The sequence below is a fragment of the Schistocerca serialis genome, chromosome 1, assembly GCF_023864345.2.
Source record: "Schistocerca serialis cubense isolate TAMUIC-IGC-003099 chromosome 1, iqSchSeri2.2, whole genome shotgun sequence".
NCBI lineage: Eukaryota > Metazoa > Arthropoda > Insecta > Orthoptera > Acrididae > Schistocerca > Schistocerca serialis.
The window spans coordinates 337,351,357-337,372,162 of NC_064638.1; the positions used below are offsets into that span (position 1 = coordinate 337,351,357).

At 41.2% G+C, this 20,806-nt stretch overlaps 1 protein-coding gene and 1 pseudogene across 1 annotated transcript in view; both read left to right on the forward strand.

Annotated features, from left to right (window-relative positions):
- LOC126471331 (PR domain zinc finger protein 1-like) overlaps positions 1-20,806 on the forward strand; it is a 64,832-nt gene that overhangs the window by 24,977 nt on the left and 19,049 nt on the right. The gene's annotated exons all lie outside the window — the stretch shown is intronic.
- On the forward strand, positions 18,501-18,618 carry LOC126426369 (5S ribosomal RNA; annotated as a pseudogene).

Here is a 20,806-nt window from a genome sequence, read left to right on the forward strand (position 1 = left end):
TTTCCTTCTCAAAATCCGTTGTGTACATAGCCACGCTGTGCAAGCGAGCCAGCTCAGATCCAGGTGAGGGTACCAATGTATATATATATATATATATATATATATATATATATATATATATATATATAAAGAAGTACGTGGAAGCGATACATAAGTTCTAAGCTCAGGCGAGGAGCTATTTCCCGTCGCACAGATATTTCCGAGATAAATGGGGGGAGTCCTTAGAATTTTTCCTGTGTTAACGTAGCAGTCCCCCGGAGCGTAATCCGAGATTACAGACACCGCAGCAACAAGAGCTCCGAGGGATAAGCTGGGACTTGTCCGCTGGGAAAGTGTGATAGCGCATGGGTGTGTGTGTGTGTGTGTGTGTGTGTGTGTGTGTGTGTGTGTAAGCTCCCGTACGTAGTTGCACGCTCCGGGCTATCCCGAAAGGAATGGCCGGAACTCCCCCTTTTTTACCCGCCCCCTACGGAAAGCGAAGTTCTTTTGTCAAGATCTAACCCGCGGCTCCAATAAAACGCAGGCTGGTGGTTTTCGGCTGGCGAGGTAGAAAAAGAAAACGGAAAGAAGCGAGGAAAGAAGGAAACCCAAGGGGCAAGGGGTAGGCCAAGCCGCCCCCACGCCGGGGGATGTTTTCGCAGCGACCACTTCTGCTGCGGCCGCATAATGGCCCCGCCGGGAATTGCCCGCAACCCCAGACCACCAGAAAATATCCCACCACCCTCTCCTGGCCTGTACTGTGTCTCACGTGGACAGGGAGCTCTTCTCCATTTTACCACCTCCTCACGCCTCACACTCATATTCATTTCGATGAAAATGTTACTGACTTCTGTTTTCTCAAAGAGATATTCTAAGGAAGGTATCGCGTTAAAAAGTCACACTCTATTGTGTGTACTGAAGTATGGAGTTACCGGTTGTTGTGGTCTTCTGTTCTAAGAAAGGTGTGGTGCAGTTTTCTATGCAATCTTTTCTCTGCAAAGCTCTTCATCTCTACATAACTACTGCACTCTACAGCCATTTGAACTTGCTTACAAGTTTTGATCTAACTCTACAATTTTTACCCTTCCCGCTCCCTCGCGCCTCGCACTCCACCAACCCACCCCCCAAACAATTCCTTCCATTACTAAATGCCTCATGATGTGGCCTATCAGCCTATATCCCTCCATTTAGTTATCTTGTGCCGACAGTTTATTTTCTGCCATACGTGATAAGTTCCTTTCCTTTAGTTGACCTCCCACCTACTCGTCTGCGTTCTTCTCTAGTGGCATATTTAGAAAGCTTCTATTGTCTTTTTCCATGTTTACAGTTCATGGTTCACTCGTACTTAAGGCAAATACTTGCTGAAATGACTTCCTAATACTTAACACATTCGTGCTGGCATGTACCAATAGTGGCTTACACTCGACTATCCCATCGGGTGGCACATACCGCCGATAGTTCAAGCTCAACAACCCCATTCGGCAGCATGTAACACCGGTAACTCTCACTCGACTATCCCATCAGGCGGCACACACCACTGGTGGTTCGTGCTCAACAATCCCATTGGGCAGCATGTACGAACAGTGACTCGCACTCGAATATCCCATCGAATGGCCCGTGTCACTAGTGGTTCGTGCCCAACAACCCCATTGGGCAGCATACAGCACTTGACTATCCCATCTGGCAACATGCACCACCGGTGGTTCACGCTCAAAAATCCCATTGGGCGGCATGTAACACCAGTGGTCCTCACTCGTCTATCTCATGGGGAGGCACTTGTCACTATTGGTTAATCCTTGACAATGCTATCGTTCGGTATGCACCATGGGTGGTCCACACTGCCCCAACTACGCTACAAGCTATACATAACATGTAATGGATTTCTTATCAACTAGGAGCTATGAAAAGCAGTGAATACAACTTTGTGTTGACCTTCAATGACAGGGCTTTCTGAACAAATGAGATACCAGTATCACATAATATGTGATTAATTTAGTGTAAAATTTTTATTATCTCTTTTTTTACGGATTTAAACCGAAGGTCAGTATATTAATGTAGCCAGGGTACTTGAATATGTGCGTCGCCCTTCATTTTGAGGAGAGGAAAAGCAGTGCCGCCAGATGAAGTAAATCATGAATACACGCGCGCCACACAGAAGGAGCACAATAGTCAGTGCCAGTGTGGACGTGTTACATTTCTGTTCAATGCTAGTAAAATCTTTTTTCACCCAACCTTTTCTTGCTGTTGCCAGTCTGTATTTTATATCCTCATTACTCAGGCCACCGTGAGTTATTTCGCTGCCTTAATGACATAACACGCCCATTAATTCTAGTATCAAATTTTCTAATGTAGTTTCTTCAGAAACTTTTACTTTTCTTTGCGTTCATCTTAAAACTTCGTTTAGAGATACTCTCCTAGTATTTTGCCATCCAAACCCTACAGTTTTTTATTTCCAGTTGAATATTCATTTACTTTTTATATATCTACATGGTTTCCTTTGCAGTTTGCTCAATACAAAGATTGAGTAATATGGGGCCAGGCTATATAGCCTTAGCATCTCTTAATATCCTTCGACTCAGTCTTCGGTCAACAGTTCGTTTTACGTATACTTTGTTGACAAACTTTCGCTCCCTGCAATTTACCAGTAACAGCTTCAAAATCGTGATGACATTTTTTATGGTACACTTACTAGAAATGACATGCGCTGTAAAAACAAAATACACTTCAGTGAGACGTAATTGAAATTTCATCAAGAGTTCCGTATATCACAGTAAGTTTGTCGATAAATAGTACCCGCCACTTTGCTCAGTATTACCTGTTACAAACTATGTAACGGTATACTGGACAGTTTACGATGTGCTATAAATATTCAGTGGTTCATGTTTCATCAAAAATCCTGTAAATTTTCCTTCTCGATTCATCCCGTCTTGCCCTTCTCATCTTTCAGCAACCAGCCAAAACAGTAAAGCCGTTACCTGGACAGTACAACTTTCCCCCATCGCTGAAGTTTCGACATTTACACAAGTAGCAGTTACTGTGACGAACCGAGTGAAAACAGAGATACCTTCATTGTGTGCCTTTCGTCACGCAATATCAAGCAAGTAGTAGGTCGACAACACCGGACTGGGGCGGATCAGACGAGTGTGTTCTCTAGTCAGGCGGGGTGTCCGCCGAAAGAATACAGTGGTGGTACCGCTGCTCCGACCAAATACTACGAAGGCTCTATCCAAACAACGCGGCAGACAGTTCGTTCTCCATTCCCCAATTCTGGAGTGGCCGTTGGTAGTGCAACATACTGTTTTTCTCATCAACATCTCAGCTGTTGAGTTCGTGAGGTCTTTTCAACGTCAATACGCTGAAGTGTTGCGAACCACGTGAAATGAGAATCTCAGTCCGTTGCAAAACTTGCCTTTTTTTTTGGAAATTGTTCGAACGGTCTTCGTGATTCCAGTTGCAATAGAGCTTCTTGTTCCAGTTCAAGGATGCCTCCCCTCAGAAAAGAGTAGTTTTTAAGTAATATGTACATACTTTCTTCGCAGAAACAGTCACGCATCTAGTCTTCACGCACCATAGTCAATTAAAGTATACATGCGTTGCACTAGCGTTACCACACCTACACCGAGATTCAACAAGAGTTTAAAATTTTACGTAGGAGTTTTACTAGTCTTTCTTGTCCCACTACTAGGTGCACACGGATCCTTCACAAAAAGCTTTGCTCTTTAAAACATTAGGAAATAAATCAAAGAAATGTTTTGACGTTTAGCAGATACCAAATACCGCGTGCCTCGAATAAAAATTGATGTATGCAAGATGGAGAGCAATAATTTTGTAGCAATAATCGTAAGCAATAAAATTGTTAAATAACTCATCATAGTTCATACATCGAAGGTTGATAGGTGAGTGTTCAGACATCGAGTTACTGTGATAACAATACTCCCTCTACTGGTAGCGTTCATTGTAGGGTTCTCACAGCAATAGCATGACAGTGGCAATATTTAAACAACCGGGTTTTCCGTTTTGAATAACATTATACACCAGTAAAAAAACGTTTACTTGATTACTACCGTCTCTTGGCTACATTTCATAGCCACCACGTGTTACCGCTTGATATTACAACTCGGATTATTATCTAGTCAAAAACGCCGCACAGCGTGTAGGTTAGGTGATTTTTAATACTCCACTTTGTTCAGATACGCTACAGTAACGGCAGAACTCTTGTTGAATTGTGGCCAAAGTACTTAACACGGTAGTAATGTGCAGTGTGTGAGTGTGTGAGTGGGATGCAAGCGAGCGAAACGTCGCACGGCGTCCACATTGTTTATGATATGTACTCTGTTTTATAGCATTTCACTGGCAGAAACTGGGGCGGCAGGAGGGCTGCGAGAAGCTCTCCCTCATACCTGGGCCACAAAAGTAGCCAAGGGACTTCCGTTCGGCTGTGTTTCCAGAAATCTCGTACTGTACGTTCGGTGATCCGAATTCACATCCATACCGCGGTTTTATTCAAAGAACAACGAGGTCTCATAGACTTTTGCTTCAAAATTAGCAGTTAACGTGCCTGTCGTATCTATAAGACTTAGTTCCGCCCTTTAGTAGCGTAACAAACAACGAATTCAAGAAATAGTACTTCGCACGTATTGTCAAAGCAATAATTTTCAAACTGAACGTTAGGAACGTTTAGGGTAGACAGAAATATTTTGTATCAGAATTCCTAGAAAATCAAGTTCGACAATGTTTTAGGAGTGACTTCTTTTACACACTGTTAAATGTTTTTAGTTGTACTATAATTGTGATTTCATCAGTACTCGAAGCAAGAATGATCGAGCAAATTAGCAATAAAAATAAACGCCATATTATTGTCATCTCACTCCAGATGGGCTTAAGGCATATGAAATCATGTTTCTCTGTCTTTCAGTTTCACGATAATAAGACACTTATAATGAAATATGGTAATATGATTTGAAGTTGTCAACCACATTGTTATCTTTGAGTACTCGTCCCAATAGGCAGGTAGACTGTTACAAACTTAACGCCGACGGGGCAAAGGTATAAAGGAAGGGCCTCACGCGGTTCTTCGTATTTCGCTTCCAGGAGAATGTCAGGTATTCACAAGCAATAATAATGTAGTCGGGCCGAGAAGAAGAAATTATAGATAGTCATTTGAAAATGATATTTATGTAAGAGACTCAAAGAAGGCCCATATAAATAAGATTATAGCAATATAGACCGAACTATATATACAAATAAATTATTTAATTCAGTAATGATTATAGAAAAATCAGTAAAAATTTAAACCATAAAAATATTAAGCGCCATATGCTTTGCAACGAAAATATAGTTTTAAAAAAGAACTTAGACGATATTCATACAGAATGGACTGATAGGGTAGGCGGCCTCTAGAGGTAAACGTTCCAAACTAAAAAAAGTAGTCTAAAGCAAAGTCAAACTGCTTCTAGCATAAGACTTAATAATATTCTTCCGTTTGAGTTACACATCGCGAGTGCCAATAGGAAAGCGAATTTTTGTTTAAGGTGAATTAGAGGAGATATATAGCTTCTTTACCTACTTTTAATCATATTCAGCAGTTGAGCGCATATTTCATATGGAAGCAGTATCACTCTTAAAAACTTCTGCACTGCCTTAATAAAATATTATATCTAATAGAGTAAGAAGAACTGCCGTCGACTTGAATCGATATTTATTGATCATCAGAGTACGTAGCCTTTAGTTTCGCTTAGGGTAAGGCTGTTAGCGCAAGCAATCGCTTTTCTTTCATGAAATACTCCTCCCGACTTGTCATAGTTTGAAAATCTACCTCTTACGAGTCCCCTTTGCTCAGTTTAGTCCCAACTACTACGTCGCATCTCTCGCCATCTCGAACCACCATAATGGTCCATTAGTCAATAATTCTCCACCCACGCTTATAGCATCCGCTACTGAAATTATTAAAACACGTAGGGCAAGTAAATGCTAAGTATACCGCTAAGCCTTTTACAATTTTGAGAAAAGAAAAGTTGTATCCCCTGCGCAAGCAGTGTTTCCTTGCGGGTTCTGGAGGCCGAATGTGATGTGTAGAGCGGAAAGACTCCTAGCGCTGTCTTGCGGTGTAAACTGTACGTAAACAGCAATGACGAGCTAGCAGCAGCTTATGCGCATCCACTCCGGACTTCATTTTCTTTTGTGAATAAGAATTTCAAAATGCTGAGACTAGCTGGCAATTATCTTTATTATTTTCTTACAAAAAAAACTGAATCGAACTAGTCAAATGATAACTGTCTAAATATTTTTGAAACTTTTTTCTTGTAAGTATATATTTCTCTCAAATGTATTTTATTGTATATTATTTAAGTGTTGTATCTTCTGTGAATGTTCACAATATTCTAGTATTCTTGTTGTATTCACTATTGTCAGATTCCTAGTCATCATTTGAGAAGACGTGTTTTTTGCAGTACAGTGTTGTTCTGTCGCGTGTTATTGTAGCGTGTATTGATTGTAAAGTCGTACGTAAGCCCTGCCTTTTCAGCGGATTCCTTTTCATTGTCGACTGAAATGTGTTTTTTTTAATCTTTTTTTTTTCATTTCGCATGTGAGTAAATTGTAAGAACTTGTTTGTGCGCCGTCGCGAGACGGCCAGTTGTGTATGTTCGAGAGAACACGAAGAGCAACCAGAAAGGAAACTGCCCTGAATAAAGTGAGCCGCAAAAGCCGCGAGGCGGGGCGGCCCAGCTCAAGTCTGCGATATCTGATATACCTAGCAAGTTGGACTCTGACCCACTACCCACAGCGGCTGATGACGGCCGCTGACCATATTGTACTGCATTTGCAAGACACTACATAGCGAATTTTGTAATATATTTTCGTAATAAATAGTGTAGAAAAGACTCAGTGTTTTCTTTTGTTCCTTACCACGACTGCCAACTACAAATAGTGTTACGGATATAAGTGTAATATTGTGATCATTGTACCTCAATATGTACCCACTCCAGTGTATCAGTTGCTTTTCCTCCATGTCAAACAGTCGTCGCCGCGCGGGATTAGCCGAGCGGTCTAGGCGCTGCAGTCATGAACTGTACGGCTGGTCCCGGCGGAGGTTCGAGTCCTCCCTCGGGCATGGGTGTGTGTGTTTGTCCTTAGGATAATTTAGGTTAAGTAGTGTGTAAGCTTAGGGACTGATGACCTTAGCAGTTAAGTCCCATAAGATTAAAAAAAAAAAAAAAAAAAAAAAAACAGTCGTCCTACAAACACGTCACATAATTTACAGCCTGATGTTTTCTGCCCAGTAGTAATTCACCACTATGTGGACTACGCTTTTCAGCGAAGATTAACCGTTTTACGTCTACGCATCCACATTTCAATATGTGACATGCTGCGTAGGGGAAAATACAAGCATTAATGACCTGCTCTTGCCACACGTACTTGAAGGTACCAAGAAAACCTAAAAACATACTGCATCTAATAGCTGTAATTATCAGCCTGTAAATGAAGTAAATTCTTGTGTAATGTTGATCAGTACAATCAAAATATCTGCACTTATAACCCTCACAACATGTATTTATAGATGCACAATATTCTGCTAAGGACAGGTATACTGACATATTCTTCTGCTTCAATTTATGTCACGACAAATAATTCCACGAGACACTTTTTCCCATACACACATTTGAAGTAGGTACTTGGGATATGCTTTGCTTAAAGGCATTAAACATGTGACAGAATAATTAACCGAAAGCTAAATGTTACGTCTAAACTGCCACCATTTGTCTAGTTTATAGCAGGTCTGTTCGCAGTTGCCCAGCTGGGTTAACGGTTCTGCGCTGTGTAATATCAATTGCGTCATTATTTTCTGCCATTCTGAAGCATTCACACAGGAATGACACATTTAAAATCTACACTCATGCCATAAGAGAGTCTCAAAGCCACGATGTAGAGTGTAAATAGAAAGTACTTCGACAATTTATTGTTTTGTTTACAGAAATACTGTGTGAAACCACTAGTATTAAACAATCTTCAGTATAACAGGGGATACTTTCACCATATAGACTATTTTTTTTAATTTATGGCAGATACCAGTTCATGCCAGTATTAACTGGAGAATCACTGTTCATTGTGTCAAATAATTACATGAAATGGCTTCATTACAACACCAAGGAAATACTTCTCTCTTGCTACGTCTCTTTAAGTAACGCGACGCAGTCACTTATCAGCAATAAATCCTGAAATGCATTTCTCACTATTCAGTTTTAAGGATATCAGTAATCAGTGTTCTTTACGTTTTACAGGACTCACTTCCTTTAGCATTCACTTCTATTTGAAGAGCAACCGCAAGGTGACATTTTGTTCAGTGGATGCTGTCTTAAAATAGACCAATGAGATCACAAAGGAAAAAAAAGTTTTTGTATCGAAATGTGACTTATACCACGTAAAACATTACCTGTGTAGCAATTGAAGCTTCCGGAATCGGTCTAAATGAAGTATTCAAATCTAGTAAAAACCACACACACGGACACTGCTCGCTTCGTCTTAAGCCACGTGTTAACAACTGTTTCCATAGAAATTTTCTTAGCAAGACGCCTTTAAACTGAGCCCTTTTTTACACAAAAGACGAGTATGATAAGAACACCTAAAATGAACCTGAGAAACATATTTGCGTCGCCACCGCTGTAGTATGCGTTAGGAAAGAAAACCTTGCTTGATACCAGTCTTTTCACAAAATTATTTAGTGTGTCGGGGACCATACAATATTACAGTAAATCATCAATTGACTAATGGAACTTTCTAATTGAAACGTTTTACAAACGTTGCATTCACAACATCAAACCAAGAAAATAATCAGTATTTTAACGTTTATTAGCATTACATTTCATTGACTACTCGCATTTTGATGATTGGTGCGTTGTCCGAAATCTGTCGAAGTGAAAGCTGATAACGCAACTGAATTTTAGCGACTCATTTGCAAGAAACATGCCTATGAGAGTGGAACTTGACACAAAATTCATTGTCTCCACTAGCAAGTCAACATCGTAAATCACCTCATCTGACGAGTCTTGACGACTCAACGCAAAACTTAGTTAATGACTGCACGAGGCGCCCAGCTGCGGCCCTGTTGACCTCTTCGCCGAGTCGAAGACGCACCCGCGTCGACAGCTGGCTGAGCGGCAACTCCAGCATTTCCCCTAGGAGTAGGGGCCTGTCTGTGGCAATGGTAAGTATCAGAGTAAAGGAGGTTCGCTGTAACAGGCTTAGATTAGATTAGATTTTTTCGTTCCATAGACCCAAAAAATTTGGTGATTCTCGTGGGTATGGAACAAGTCAAAAACTATGAAAATAAAAACATAATACATTTTAATATAATACTTAGTATCCTGACCATTTGTCAGGAGACTGTCAAAATAGGTGAACACAATGCGGTAAACTGGAACATCTAATATTTAATGAATTAACACACTGTCAGAAAGAAACATTTTTGTGCACTATTAATAAATTTATCATACACAAATTAGCTAATCTTGACCGTTGTGGCCAAGTGCTATCAAAACTAATGTCTATCAGAAATCTTCAATTTTTTGGTCCTGTCCTCCTCAGTTGCGCGTAATACTACGGTATGTTGATGATTTTCACTTATGGACCGTCTGACAGCAACTGAATGAAACACAATGTTAGTGCCATACGCGTTTCGCCTTTATTTTCTGCAAGGCATCATCAGTGGCCTGTAATATGTACATATGTTAGCTATTTTATTTACATTTTTGTCACTGTGCCTATAGGTTATAAACAGTTCTGGTGGTTGGTATTTCCTATTAAGTAGTAATGTTTTGAACTGTACTTACAGGTTGCGTAGACAGTTTCTTACATATTACGCTCCTGTTGCATTTTTGGTCTTGTTCTTCTTCCTATGAGCGCCAATTTGCTGTTTTTTCTGCATTCCACAGCACTATGCACTGAACGCTTTTTTTAATGCAATGTTTTGGTTTCTGTTGCCGACTGTCAAATGTTTTTGCCAGAGATCGAATATTACTGCCAAACTTATGAGTGTAACTATCGAAGTATCTGTGGTCTGTTCGTTGTTCGTGTATGCATTTGTGTGTGTGTGTGTGTGTGTGTGTGTGTGTGTGTGTGTGATTTTGGTGTCATATTAATTTAATTTTTTTGTATTTAATTATTTATTTATTTATTTATTTTTTTTTTTTTGGGGGGGGGGGGTCGGCTGTGTGTGTGTGTGTGTGTGTGTGTGTATTTTGGTGTTATATACTTTTCTTTTATGTTATCATTTCCTTTATTAATTGTAGTAAGGAGCCTGTGCTGATGTGTGTTTGTTCATTTATCACATGTTTGTTTTCTGCTATGGCTTTCTGGATGTGGAAGTTTTCTTGCATTTGTATAAGATGTTTGTCATGGTTGCTTATTCTCATTATTTTCATTTCTTGTTCCATGTTTGTAGGATGATGGTTGTAGTGTTTTAAATGCTCTGCAAATGTGGAATGGTTTGTTTCATACTTCCAACATCTGATATGTTCTTTGTATCTTGTTTCAAAATTCCTGCATGTCATGCCTATGTATACTGCATCACAACTTTGACATTCAAGTTTATATATTCCTGATTGTTGGAATTTGTCCCTCTTGGTAGCTGGCTGGCTTAGGTGTGATTGAAGGGTTTGCCCAGGCTTATATGCTATTTTGAAGCCCTGTCTCTTTAGGATATTTGCAACTCTGTGTGTTAGTTTATGTGTGTAGGTCATGGTGTACCATCTGGTTCTTTTCTGTGTGGTGTTGTCATTGTGTGTGTTTGTTGAGTGTGTTTGTAAGTTTTCATCTTGTGAGTTCTTTTGTATTGTGGAAATGTTGTGTTTGTTTTTTATTTGTGTTTTTATTTTTTGATTGAGCCTGCGTACCACATGTGTGTCATACCCGTTGTTCCTAGCTATTTGTATGATCGTGTTCATTTCTTGTTCATAGTTTCTCTTACTGAGTGGGATTCTGTTTAATCTATGTAACATGTGTCTTAGTGCTGCAAATTTCTGGCTTTGGGGGTGGTTGGATGTGGAATGTATTATTGTGTCCGTGGCTGTTGGTTTTCTAAAGATGTTAAATGTATGTTTTCCATTTTCTTTTTTAATTGTAATGTCAAGAAAATTTATTTGATTTTCTTTTTCTTTTTCAAGTGTGAATTTTATGTTCTTATGAGCTTTGTTTATTTCTGAATGGAGTTCATCTATTTTTTCACTTGGCTCGTCTATCAAACAAATAATGTCATCCACGTATCTGTACCAATATATGATTTTGAAACTTTCATTTGTGGTTATCTTATCAAATATCTGATTTTCAAGGTGACTGATGAAAATGTTTGCTAGTGTTCCTGATATTGGGGATCCCATGGGCAGTCCATCAGTTTGTAGATAATATTCTTCCTCAAACTGAAAGTAGTTTTGTTCAGTTGTCAGTCTGAGCATATCTGTTATTTCTTTTATTGCGTCTGTGGTGAGGTTGCTGTGGGATGAGAGATTTTGTTCTATGATTTCTATTGTTTCTGTGATAGGGATGGAGGTATACATATTTTCTATATCGAATGAAATCAGTGATGCTGTGTGCGGTACCTGTATGTTCTGTATATTTTCTATTAGGTTTCCAGTGTTTATCAGTGTTCTGTTGTTTTCTACTTTATAGTGTTTTGTAACTAACTTTTGGAGGTGTTTGGCTATGCGGTATGTTGGGGCTTTCTTGAAGTTGATAACAGGTCTCATTGGCATTCCGTCTTTATGTACTTTTGGTTGACTGCGGAGTGTTGGTGCTTGAGGGTTTTTCTGCGTTAAGTAGTATTTTTGTTTGTCTGTGAGTGTGTGTTCAATGTTTTTCAGTGTTCGTTTCACATTTGCCTGGAATCGTGTAGTAGGATCTGACTTCAGTTTTTGTATTGCGTTGGTGTTTATGTATTCCTTGGTTTTTGTGATGTATTGCTCTTTATCCATGAGTACTGTTACATTTCCCTTGTCTGCTCTTGTTATTAATACATTGTTGTTTGTTAACTTTTGTTTTAACCTTTTCATAGTAGCTGCTTCTGTTTGGTTGTTCTTATTGTGTGTCTGCTGTGTTTGTTTTATTATGCCTTTTATTTCTTCTTTTACTAGTTCTCTTGTCAGTCCTATGTTTATTTCACAATTATTTTGTTGTTCTTCACGTGTAAGGATGTGTTCGGTTTCTACTATGAGATTTTCTATGTATTGATTGTTCACCTTGCTATTGGTGCAGTGTTTCAAACCTTTTTCCAAGAGCATTTTTTCGTTTTCGTGTAGTTCTGTCTCTGTTAGGTTAACTAAGCGTGGATGGAATGAGTGTTGGTGTTCATGTGGTTTCACATTTAAAATGTAAATGTATTTTTGCGTCTTTTTTACTGTTAGTTTCATTATCTTGTGTTTATGTTTGTTTTGTAAATGTTTCATTGCTATGTATGTGTTGTGCTCAGTTTTTTCTACTAGTGCCATGAAAACTGCGGCGTTTCCTACGTTTTTTGCCAATTCTAGATGAGTCTCATAGAGCATCATGTTTAGGTGCTGTTTTTTCGAATAGAGCATCTTAATTTCATGTAGTAACCAATATCGTTCTGCAAATGATTTCGACTTTTGTGCCACTGTAGAACTGTTTTTAACCTTTACATTAATGTAGCTTGGAATTAAATCGTTCTTTTTGCATGTTCTGTTGAATTTTATATGCTGTATCGTCTTATGGAGTCTCAGATGTATTTTCTTGAACCTGTTGTACACGTTGAAAAAAAAAAAAAAAAAAAAATTAAATACAAAAAAATTAAATTAAATTAATATGACACCAAAATCACACACACACACACACACACACACACACACACACACACACACAAATGCATACACGAACAACGAACAGACCACAGATACTTCGATAGTTACACTCATAAGTTTGGCAGTAATATTCGATCTCTGGCAAAAACATTTGACAGTCGGCAACAGAAACCAAAACATTGCATTAAAAAAAGCGTTCAGTGCATAGTGCTGTGGAATGCAGAAAAAACAGCAAATTGGCGCTCATAGGAAGAAGAACAAGACCAAAAATGCAACAGGAGCGTAATATGTAAGAAACTGTCTACGCAACCTGTAAGTACAGTTCAAAACATTACTACTTAATAGGAAATACCAACCACCAGAACTGTTTATAACCTATAGGCACAGTGACAAAAATGTAAATAAAATAGCTAACATATGTACATATTACAGGCCACTGATGATGCCTTGCAGAAAATAAAGGCGAAACGCGTATGGCACTAACATTGTGTTTCATTCAGTTGCTGTCAGACGGTCCATAAGTGAAAATCATCAACATACCGTAGTCTATCAGAAATTTTTACTTCAGCTGGCTTAACAGTCTCTGTTAAGATATTCATCTACAGAGAATAAGGAGTTGCCTATCAAAAAGCATGCAGCATTATCGCCAATGGAGCATGTGTGTTTACAACTTCCAAGCTTGGTTGATAACAGTCCTTTATTCATTGTTATAACTAGGAATAACACAATAAATAGCCGGCCGGAGTGGCCGAGCGGTTCTAGGCGCTACAGTCGCAGGTTCGAATCCTGCCTCGGGCATGGATGTGTGTGATGTCCTTCGGTTAGTTAGGTTTAAGTAGTTATAAGTTCTAGGGGACTGATGACCTCAGAAGTTAAGTCCCATTGTGCTCAGAGCCATTTGAGCCATTTTTTAACACAATAAATACATCACCATTATAAGGTTTATTTACACAAAACTGATACAAATAATTCTGTTACCAAGGGCCAACTTGTAGATTGTAGGGAAAAATATATAAATTGATGGTGGTTATACCAATGTCCAGGAAGAGCAAGTGAAATCCAGAATTCCGGCGAAATCGCTAGTCCATTGACATTCTACATTATCTGATCAAAAGCATCCGGACACCCCTAAAAGCATACGTTTTTCGTATTAGATGCATTGTGCTGCCATCTGCTGCCAGGTACTCCATATCAGCGGCCACAGTAGTCATTAGACTTTGTGAGACAGCAGAATGGGGCGCTCCGCGGAACTCACGGACTTCCAACGTGGTCAGGAGATTGGGAGTCACTTGTGTCGTACGATTGTAAGCGAGATTTTCACTCTCCCAAACATCCCTAGGTCTACAGTTTCCGATGTGATAGTGTAGTGGAAACGTGAAAGGACACGTACAGCACAAAAGTGTACAGGCCGACCTCGTCTCATGACTGACGGAGACAGCCGACAGTTGAACAGGGTAGTAATGTGTAATAGGCAGACATCTATCCAGACCATCACACAGGAATCCCAAACTGCATCAGGATCCAGTGCAAGTACTATGAGAGTTAGGCGGGAGGTGAGAAAACTTGAATTTCATGGTCGAGCGGCTACTCATAAGCCACACATCACGCCGGTAAATACCAAACGACTCCTCGCTTGGTGTAGGGAGCGCAAATATTGGACGTTTGAACAGTGGAAAAAGTTGTGTGCAGTGACGAACGACGGTTCACAATGTGACGATCCGATGGCAGGATGTGGATATGGCGAATTCCCGGCAAATGTTACCTGCCAACGTGTGTAGTGCCAACAGTATAATTCGGAGGAGGTGGGGTTATGGTGTGATCGTATTTTTCAATGTACGAGGCTTGCACCTCTTGTTGTTTTGCGTGGCACTGTCACAGCTCAGACCGACATTGATGTTTTAAGCACCTTTTTGCATCTCAGTGTTGAAGAGCAATTCGAGGATGGCGACTGCATCTTTGAACACGATCGTACACCTTTTCAGACAGCACGACCTGTGGCGGAGTTTTTACACGACATTAACATACTCATAATGGGCTGGCCTGCACAGAGTCCAGACCTGAATCCTACAGAACACCTTTGAGATGTTTTGGAATGGTGACTTCGTGCCAGGCCTCACCGACCAACATCAAATGGTTCAAATGGCTCTGAGCACTATGCGACTTAACATCTATGGTCATCAGTCCCCTAGAACTTAGAACTACGTAAACCTAACTAACTTAAGGACATCACACAACACCCAGTCATCACGAGGCAGAGAAAATCCCTGACCCCGCCGGGAATCGAACCCGGGAACTCGGGCGCGGGAAGCGAGAACGCTACCGCACGACCACGAGCTGCGGACACGACCGACATCGATACCTCTCCTCAGAGCAACACTCAGTGAAAAATGGGCTGCCATTCCCCAAGAAACCTTCTAGCACCTGATCGAACATATACCTGCGAGAGTGGAAGCTGTCGTGGAGGCCAAGGGTGGGTCAACACCAAACTGAATTCCAGCATAGCCGATGGAGGGCGCCACGAACTTGTAAGTCATTTTCAGCCAGGTGTCAGGATGCTTTTGATCACACAGTGTATGTAGCAGCCTCAGCCCCTATACAGCCTACGACATTAGCTTACTCCTATTTAAAAACGTTAACATTTTAGGAACCCAAACTCAGAAAAGTCTTGATAATCATAAAAACATACTACAGTGATACAAATCAGCAATAAAGACGATTTAGTAACATTAAATGAGGATCGTTTTGTGAAACGGGTCACCCACATACGGAGACGGTGGTAGTATCGCGTTTACAAAGTATGAAAGGGCAGTGCATTGCTGGAGCTATCATTCGTACTCAGGTGATTCAGGTGAAAATGTTTCCTACGTGGTTGTGGCCGCACGACGGGAATTAAGACACTTTGGAGGCGAAATGGTAGTTGGAGCTGGATAAATGGACATTCTATTTCGGATATCTTAGAGAATTCAATACCGCGAGACCTACAGTTCAAGAGCGTGTCGAGAACACCATATTTCTGGCATTATCTCTCACCACGGACAACGCAGTGGCCGACAGCCGTCACTAAACGACCGAGAGCAGCGGCGTTTGAATGAAGTTGTCAGTGCTAGCAGACAAGTCCACTGAGTGGAATAACCGCAGTAATCATTATGGGACATAAGACGAACGTACCCTTTAGGACATGGCGGCGACATGTGGCGTTAATAGGCTATGGTAGCAGACGACCGATTCGAGAGCCACTGTTAACAGCACATCATGGCGCGAAGCAGCTCTCGTGGCCTCGTGACCATGTCTGTTCGACACTAGACGACAAGTAAACCGTGACCTGGTCAGATGAGTCCCGACTTCCGTTGGTAAGAGCTAATAGTAGGACTCACGCAGACACGACGAAGCCATGGACCAAAGTTGTTAACAAGGCATTGCGCAAGCTGGTGGTGGCTCCAAAATGGTGTGGACTGCGTTTACATCGGATGAACTTGGACGTCTAGTCCAACTGAACGGATCATTGACTGTAAATCGTTGTTTTTGTTGTGGTCTTCAGTCCTGAGACTGGTTTGATGCAGCTCTCCATGCTACTGTATCCTGTGCAAGCTTCTTCATCTCCCAGTACTTACTGCAACCTACATCCTTCTGAATCTGCTTAGTGTATTCATCTCTTGGTCTCCCTCTACGATTTTTACCCTCCACGCTGCCCTCCAATGCTAAATTTGTGATCCCTTGATGCCTCAAAACATGTCCTACCAACCGGTCCCTTCTTTTTGTCAAGTTGTACCACAAACTCGTCTTCTCCCCAATTCTATTCAATACCTCCTCTTTAGTTATGTGATCTACCCATCTAATTTTCACCATTCTTCTGTAGCATCACATTTCGAAAGCTTCTATTCTCTTCTTGTCCAAACTATTTATCGTCCATGTTTCACTTCCATACATGGCTACACTCCATACAAATACTTTCAGAAACGACTTCCCGACACTTAAATCTATAGTCGATGTTAACAAATTTCTCCTCTTCAGAAACGATTTCCTTGCCATTGCCAGTCTACATTTTATATCCTATCTACTTCGACCATCATCAGTTATTTTACTCCCTAAATAGCAAAACTCCTTTACTACTTTAAGTGTCTCATTTCCTATTCTAATTCCCTCAGCATCACCCGATTTAATTTGACTACATTCCATTATCCTCGTTTTGCTTCTGTTGATGTTCATCTTATATCCTTCTTTCAAGACACTGTCCATTCCGTTCCGTTATGTTCGGCTAATTGGAAACTATTTGCAACCATTCGTTCCCAAACAACTATGTCAGCAGGCCACAGATGTTCGCGATTGGTTTGGAGCTCATTCTGGATAATTCGAGCGAATGATTTGGCCGGCGAAATCGTCCGACATGAATTCCGTCTAACATTTATGGGACGAACCGGAGACGTCAGTTCGTGCACAACTTTCTGTGCCGACAACACTTTCGCAATTGTGGATGGCTGTAGAGGCAGTATGGCTCATTTCTGCAGGGGACTTCCAACGACTTTTTGAGTTCAAGTCAGTCGAGTTTCTGTGAGATACAACAGATTACTAAGAGGAATCTCATGACTGAAGCATCAGCGTACGTCTCACTCGGTTGTGGGTGGCTGGGAACAAAATATTTCTTATCAGGAATCGCTCTAATAAACACTGTACACATTCGTAAATATTGCGGGCAACAGTGATTCTTGAGTGCCATGTTGACGCTCGCAGCACGCACACACACACATACACACACACACACACACACACACACACACACACACACACACCGGTGGTGTCATCCTCAGTTCCAAACTGATACTATATATTATTCAGTTCTGCACATCTAGGGTAGAACACCAGTGACAGTTGTAACTCATTATGAGGAAATAATAAATGGGATCGACACTTAAAATTTCTTAGGTGTCCACACTGATGAGAATTTGAACTGGAAAGGCACATTTTGTAACTATTAAAACAACGTAGTTCAGCCACATTTGCATTCAGAGTCATTGTATATCTTGGGGAGAGACAAATCAGAAAGTTGGCAAATTTTGGATGTTTTCATTCAATAATGTCATATGGAATACTGTTCTGAGGTAACTCGTCTTTTAGAAAGAAAGTCTTAATTGGTCGAAAACGCAGGCTGTACGAATAATATGTGATGTTCAGCCACGATCATCTTGTAGACGTCTATTTAAGAAGGTGGACATTCTGACTACTGCTTCGCAGTGTACTAATTCCCTCATGGCAAAAATGGCTCTGAGCACTATGGGACTCAACTGCCGAACTAGAACTAGTTAACTTAGAACTAGTTAAAGCTAACTAACCTAAGGACATCACAAACATCCATGCCCGAGGCAGGATTCGAACCTGCGACCGTAGCGGTCTTGCGGTTCCTGACTGCAGCGCCTTTAACCGCACGGCCACTTCGGCCGGCCAATTCCCTCATGAAGTTTGTAGTAAATAATCAACTAAAGATCAAAAGGAACAATGATTTACGCAATAACAATACCGAAAGGAAAAATGACATTCATCACTCCACGTTAAGGTTGTCTGTAGCACAAAAAGGGATGCACAACGCTAAGGCAAAAATTTTTGATCACTTAACCAGAATTTGACAGACAGCACAGTAAAATTTTAAAACCAACTGGAAAAATACTCCTACACAACTCCTGATATTCTGTAGAAGAATTATTATTATTTTAATGCATGAAAGGCAACGGTCTTGCCGCTGTGGATACACCGGTTCCCGTCAGGTCACCGAAGTTAAGCGCTGTCGGGCATGGCAGACACTTGGATGGGTGACCATCTGGGCCGCCATGAGCTGTTCCCATTTTTCGGGCTACACTCAGCCTCTTGAAGCCAATTGAGGTCCTACTCGACCGAAGAGTAGCGGCTCCGGTCACAGAAAACCATCTTAAGGTGCGGGAGAGCGGTGTGCTGACCACACGCCCCTCCTATCCGCATCCTCAGCTGAGGATGACACGGAGGTCGGATGGTCCCGACGGGCCACTTGTGGCCTGAAGACGGAGTGCATGTGTGAAAGCCCGCTTCTGTATATTAAAAAATAAATACACAAAATGAAATAAAAGTAAAATAAAATGAAATACACTTACAAATGTTCAGCATGTAGCCACATTTACAAGTTAATTTACATCCACATCATTACGATTTAACTGGCAAAATGTCTGCTTCGATAGCTGAGTGGTCAGCGCGGCAGAATGTCATGCAAAGGAGCCCGGTTTCGATTCCCGGCTGGGTCGGAGATTTTCTCGGCACAGAGACTGCGTGTTGTGTCGTATTCATTATCATCTCATCTCCATCGACGCACAAATCGCCGAAGTGGCATCAATTAAAAAGACTTGCACCAGGCGACAGGTCAACCCAACGGGAGGCCCTATCCACACGACATTTATATATTTAACGTGCAAAATGATCCACTGAACGCGAAACAAGCCATCTAACTAGACTAATAGCAGGCGACAATGTGTTGGACGTCCACTCGTTATCACGGAGTCCAGGCACGAGTCCTGCCCACCCCGTACAGCAAGATAGGTGGCGACTTGTGGCAGACTCGGGGACGAAGTTGAATGTTGGGGGCGCCAAAGAGTTTCTGAGCTCATCGTTCGGTGCACACGGTGCTCTGCGGCAGACGACCCATATGTATCTCCATGTTGACTTAAATTACGGTTGTAGTGAAAACGAGAGATCGTTGAAACGAGACCACGAGTCAAGATCGGAAGATTCACTACTGTTATTAAGTTAGGTCGACGGTCGAGCCTTTATGCACCATGCTGCACCATGCTCTGAACAGGCGCCGTACTTCGGACGTAGCCCGGTGAAGGCGATAACATGCAACGGAGACATTCAGGCACATTCATACCGGCTGCAAAGGGACCTGTGGCTGTTGTCGAAGGCACCGCGACAGCTGTAGATTGCTTGAACATTACTCCGAACCATCTGCATCCCCTCATGCTCGATGTCTTCCTTGACGGCGCTGGCGTCCTCCAGCAGGTTAACTACCCGAGTCACAAGGCCGGAAGCATGGTTCAAATGGTTCAAATGGCTCTGAGCACTATGGGACTTAACATCTGAGGTCATCAGCCCCCAGAACTTAGAACTATTGAAACCTAACTAACCTAAGGACATCACACACGTCCATACACGACGCAGGACGCGTAGTGAAAGCATTATTGTGGCCAAGATAGACACGAAGCCCACGCCTACTACAGTAGTACAAGTTTATATGCCAACTAGCTCTGCAGATGATGAAGAAATTGATGAAATGTATGATGAGATAAAAGAAATTATTCAGGTAGTGAAGGGAGACGAAAATTTAATAGTCATGGGTGACTGGAATTCGACAGTAGGAAAAGGAAGAGAAGGAAACGTAGTAGGTGAATATGGATTGGGGCTAAGAAATGAAAGAGGAAGCCGCCTGGTAGAATTTTTCACAGAGCATTACTTAATCATAGCTAACACTTGGTTCAAGAATCATAAAAGAAGGTTGTATACATGGAAGAACCCTGCAGATACTAAAAGGTTTCAGACAGATTATATAATGGTAAGACAGAGATTTAGGAACCAGGTTTTAAATTGTAAGACATTTCCAGGGGCAGATGCGGACTCTAACCACAATCTGTTGGTTATGAACTGTAGATTAAAACTGAAGAAACCGCAAAAAGGTGGGATTTTAAGGAGATGGGACCTGGATAAACTGAAAGAACCAGAGGTTGTACAGAGTTTCAGGGAGAGCATAAGGGAACATTTTACAGGAATGGGGGAAAGAAATACAGTAGAAGAAGAATGGATAGCTTTGAGGAATGAAATAGGGAAGGTAGCAGAGGATCAAGTAGGTAAAAAGTCGAGGGCTAGTAGAAATCCTTGGGTAACAGAAGAGATACTGAATTTAATTGATGAAACGAGAAAATACAAAAATGCAGTACGTGAAGCAGGCAAAAAGGAATACAAACGTCTCAAAAATGAGATCGACAGGAAGTGCAAAATGGCTAAGCAGGGAT